This window comes from Myotis brandtii, unplaced genomic scaffold (assembly GCF_000412655.1).
Source record: "Myotis brandtii unplaced genomic scaffold, ASM41265v1 scaffold288, whole genome shotgun sequence".
Lineage (NCBI taxonomy): Eukaryota > Metazoa > Chordata > Mammalia > Chiroptera > Vespertilionidae > Myotis > Myotis brandtii.
The window spans coordinates 40,574-45,627 of record NW_005361006.1 but is presented as its reverse complement, the minus strand read 5'-3'; the positions used below and the strand labels follow the sequence as shown (position 1 = coordinate 45,627).

Sequence of the window (5,054 nt, the reverse complement as noted above, 5' to 3'; positions counted from 1 at the left end):
GTTTATAATATATATATTTTTAAAAAGTTAGAATATAGGTTCATGTGGCCCTAAAGCTGAGGAAAAATGGTTCTCTACTCCATCTACCCATTGGTTAGAATCAGTTAATCAAATTTTTGTTGTTCTGGTGAACATACATTTTTCTTTTAAAATTTACATTTTCCATTAATAATAAGTGTTTCCTTTACTGTCAGTGGTTATTTCTAATCAAGAGATATTGTTAGGAAATGTTTGTCCTCGGCGGTCTAATCCCCTTACCATACTGAAGAGCCTATGGACATCTTCTACCCATTAAGATGAAAGGCTGTGTCAATGGATTGCATGGGCAGGTGTACTTCTTATTTGTATTCACTCTTGGCAGTAAAATCTCATTAGAGAACATACTTTGAACTTTAAGAAGAGCTCTGTGATGGTGCTCACTGAGATAAGAGCCTTGTGATGTTGAAATTCCTATTGCTGTAGTGAATACAATAGAATTTGAAGTGACATAGTGAGCATATGCACATATGCTTTTCTATCTTCAGGAAGCCTTAGATTAATGTTTCTTACACTTAAGTAGTACATTTATATCTTCTAAAGAGGAAAATATATCTGTGTGTGTAGAAGTGTAAGTATATGTGTTTATAAAATGAACACCTGAGAATAAATATGGAAAACCTAGGTTGACAAACACTTCAGTAAAAAGTAAATGTTGCCTTTCATTTATGCCCACACTAGATAACTGGCATTGAAATTAGCATCACCCCAAAACAACTGAAAAATAAACAACTTCCATAAAACCATGGATTTAAGACATTGAACATTGAGCAATGCAGGACAATACCACACACTGGAAGATAAATAAGATGAGATAAACATAAATAAGAAGATAAGTAGGATACTTTGTTCCAGCTTATTATCTAGGGATTTTTAAAAATTGAAGCATAGGTATTGAGAACCAGGTAGAGGCCAGAGATATCTCTGATTTAAAAAGACAGAGTTTAAGAGTCCAGAGGGACTAAGGCAAGTAGAGTTCACAAGAGTACAATGGGAGAGAGATCTGCAGATATTCACCCCTGAATCTTCAATTGAGTGCTTATGAATGCATTCATGTAAAGAAATTAACAAAGTTGGAGAGCCAACTTTGGTATCTCTAAAAGCATCAGAGGGATGATTATCTATTATTTATTATTATTAAGATGAAATTCACATAACATAAAATTAACCACTTTAGAGTAAACAATTCAGTGCCATTTCGTACATTCACAATGTTTTACAATCACCACCTCTAGTTCCAAAATAAGTCCATTATTCCAATAGGAAAACTTATATCCATTAAGTCAGTTGCCCTTGTTCTCCCTTGCCCCCAGCTCGATCATATCATATACTTTTATTCCTATGAATTTACCTATTCTGAATACTTCTTGTAAATGGAGTTACATAATAAGTGACCTTTTGTGTCTGGCTTTTTTCACTTAAAATATTGTAGAGATTTACCTATGTTCTACCACACATCAGTACTTCATTCCTTTCTAGGTTGAATAATATTTCATTGTGTGCATATACCACAATTCGTTTATTTGTTCATCTGTAGTTGAACGTTAGAGCTGTTTTCACCTCTGTCTATTTTGAATAGTGCTGCCATAGCATGTGAACACATGTACTTGTTTAAATACCTATATTCAGTTCTTTTGAATAAATACTTAGGAGTAAAATTGCTGAGTCATGTGGTAATTCTGTTTTACTTTTTGAGGGGCTGACATACTATTTTCTACAATGGCTACATTTTTAACATTCCTATATCGATGTACTAGGGTTTCAATTTCTCCACATGCTCATCAGCACTTGTTATTTTCCTTTGTTTTTAAATAGACATCCTAGTGAGTGTGAATCACTTGTTGTGATTTTGATTTGCATTTTCCTAATGACTAATAACGTTGAGTATTGCTATGTTCTTGTTATCTGTTTTTATACCTTATGCAAAATATGTTTATGCAAACATCTGCTTATTTTTGAGATGCCTTTGTTTTTGAGAGGTAAGAGTTCTTTATACATTCTGACAACTAAACCTTTATCAGATACATAATTTTCAAATATTTATTTCCATTCTGTATGTTCTTTTTTCACTTTATTATGTCCTTTAAAGTAAAGAAGTTTTAAATTTTGAATAAGTGTAATTTATCTAATTTTCTTTTTGCTGCTCATGATTTTGGTATCATATCTAAAAATTCATTGCCAAAGTGAAGGTCATGTTTTCTTCTAAGAGTTTTATAATTTTATGTCTTTTATTTATATATTTGGTCCATTTTGAGCTATTTTTTTGCAGAGGAAATAATTTTTAAAGCTTACACATGCAAGGACAGGACTGTTTCCCATGACCAAAGACAAAAACATCATTGTTCATAGTAGATTACTTGAAATATATATTCAGTGGGGGTAAAATGAGCCCTCAAAAATAGATGTGTCCTGTTCAACATAAGTAAAAAGAATCCTTGAAGGAATTAATCTGTTTCCAAGTAACAAAATTGTACCCTGGAAAAATACACAAGTGTAGTTAAAGGAAATAAAAAATATAGAAAATGCAACAGAGTAAAATTCCAAAGTCTAGCATGCAAAAAAGTTAGGAAAGTCAAATCCATAATGAAGACCAAAATCAGACAATATATTATTGTTATTATTGAATTAGTAGGGAAATGCATTAAAATAGTTTTATTTTTGTAATTGTATTTCATATGTTCAAGAAGTAAAAGACAGAGAATGATAGATACATGAAAGTTATAAAAATAAGTTAAATTCAATTTGAAAATTGAAAAATTTTTAATAACTGAGATGATAAAGACAGTGGAATTGATACAGATTAGGGAATGTAGAAGCAGAGATTAGTGAATTTGAAGATAAAGCAATTGAAACTACTAAAAATGAAACAGAATAAAATCACAAGCCCTTAAGAAAAGGGAACATCTTCCTTTGTGGTTTTCTTTTATTTTTCTGCTTTAAAAATTCATCATACATTTTGGATAGTAGTCTTTTATTAGATAAATTGTTTTAAAATATTTTCTTCTACTCAATGGCCTTTATTTTCACTCTTAACAGTTACTCTTGAAATGTAGTTGTTCGTAATTATATGAAGTTTACTTCTTTCTTTATAGTATGCATTTTCTGTCATAGCTAAGGCATCTTTACTTAACCCAAGAAAGCAATAGTTTTCTCCTATGTTTATTTCCTGAAATGTGATGATTTTAGGTTTTACAGGTAGATCTATGGTTAATTTTGATTTAATTTTTATATATGGTGTGAAGTAGGAACAAGTTTTGTTTAATTTCATTTTGTTGCATACAACATTATTTTTTAAAATACTATTTTTTCAACTTTATTAATAATATTTGGCCATATGTTCTTTAGTCTATTTCTAGACTGTACTCCATTACATTGATGTCTTTGAATTGTATTATAAAGCTACACATATAGGTATGTGTCTTCAGGTGATATAGTTCTTTCAAATTTCTTTTTGTAAACTTTAGCTACTCTAATTTCTTTGTTTTCCCATATAAATGTTACAAATGACCTATTGATTTCTACACAAAATCTTTTATCTTTAAACTAGTAGCCCTGTGCACAAATCCATGCACCAGTAGCTCTCTGCAGGGCCTGGCCGCTCTGCGCCTGCTGCCCAGAGGCTCTCCGTGGCCCAGAGGCCCATCCGTGGCCTGGCGCAGAACGCTTGCTTTGTCGCCACGGCGATGAAGCAAGCATTCTGCCAGTCCGCTCATGCTGCCCACTATCAGCGGCCATTCCCCTGGGACTGGGGGACTCTGGCACGGCTGAGAGGACTGGGCGCCGCCATCTTGTGATTATGGGGGCCGCCATATTTGTGATGGAGTGACAGTTAATTTGCATATTACCCTTTTATTAGATAGGATTTGATGTTAGCTATAACTTGTTTGTTTGTTTGTAAATGCCTTTTATCAGGTTGAGAAATAGTATTTCTATCTCTAAATTTGGAAAGTTTTGTTAGAAATAAATGTTGAATTTTGTAAAAGGCTTTTTTTGCATATTATGAGATTAATATATATATTTCCCCCTTTGGCTTATTGATATGATGAATTGTAATGACTGATTTTTGACTGTTGACCCAGTCTTGCAGTCTTGCATTCCTGGGCTAAACTCCATATTATTATTGTTACATTTTCCTGAAAAGATTAAAAAAAAAACTTACATAATTTCTAGACTATAAAACCCACATCTATGTAGCTCTATTTTATAAATAGTATCTTATAAACTACAATTTTCACCTATATATTTAACTGGTGTTAAATTCACTAACAAATTGAGAAGTATAATATTTAGTTTTCAAAATAAACCTAAGGAAATCTTTGTTCCAGGCATCACTGAAAAATTAAAATAATGTGGGTCACTAAATATTCAAAATAGTGGAATTAAGGATTAAGTGCCATGGTAACAATGAAACTGCATTAGAATTGGAGAGCTGATGGATATCATTGATTAATATAATTGATGACTGAGGGATACATGACTGAGATAGCACAGGAGAGAGTACATTTGTATAGTGGAGGAGTGGTGTAGACCTTTTTTGATGCGGCAAGTCTAATAATCACTAGATGGCCCTGTTTTGAACAGTGAAAATTCTAGATTTCCTAAAGTAGAATCAGTAAAATGTATTAAGTTTTACTATATGTCAAATATGGGAATTAGCATTTACATTATTTTTTTAACATCTGTTGATATTAGTGTTAGAGGCAGAAGTAGAAAAATGGGAACTAGTTATAAGAAATATTAACCATGCTCTGTTAATCGTGGTTGTTCTGCTCTGACAAAGAAAGCACATTCTAACCTGGTTTGAGTTGTACGCCCAGGGACATGGGAACTAACATCGGAATGTCCATCTTCCTTTTCTGAGAACTGCCTCGAACAGTGGTCAGCAAACTGCAACTTGTGAGCCACATGCGGCTCTTTGACCCCTTGAGTGTGCTTCTTCCACAAAATATCATGTGCGGGCGCACACGTACAGTGTGATTGAAACTTCATGGCCCATGTGCAGAAGTCAGTATTTTGGG

The 5,054-nt window shown here is 32.8% G+C and overlaps 1 long non-coding RNA gene across 1 annotated transcript in view; it reads left to right on the top strand.

Moving 5' to 3' along the window:
* The window catches only part of LOC106726585, an 11,733-nt gene extending 7,811 nt beyond the window's left edge, over window positions 1-3,922 (top strand). The window contains exons 2-3 of the long non-coding RNA XR_001362648.1: window positions 3,448-3,453; window positions 3,910-3,922. This is a non-coding gene — a long non-coding RNA (uncharacterized LOC106726585). The remainder of the gene's footprint in view (window positions 1-3,447; window positions 3,454-3,909) is intronic.
* Window positions 3,923-5,054: the final 1,132 nt, after the last annotated feature.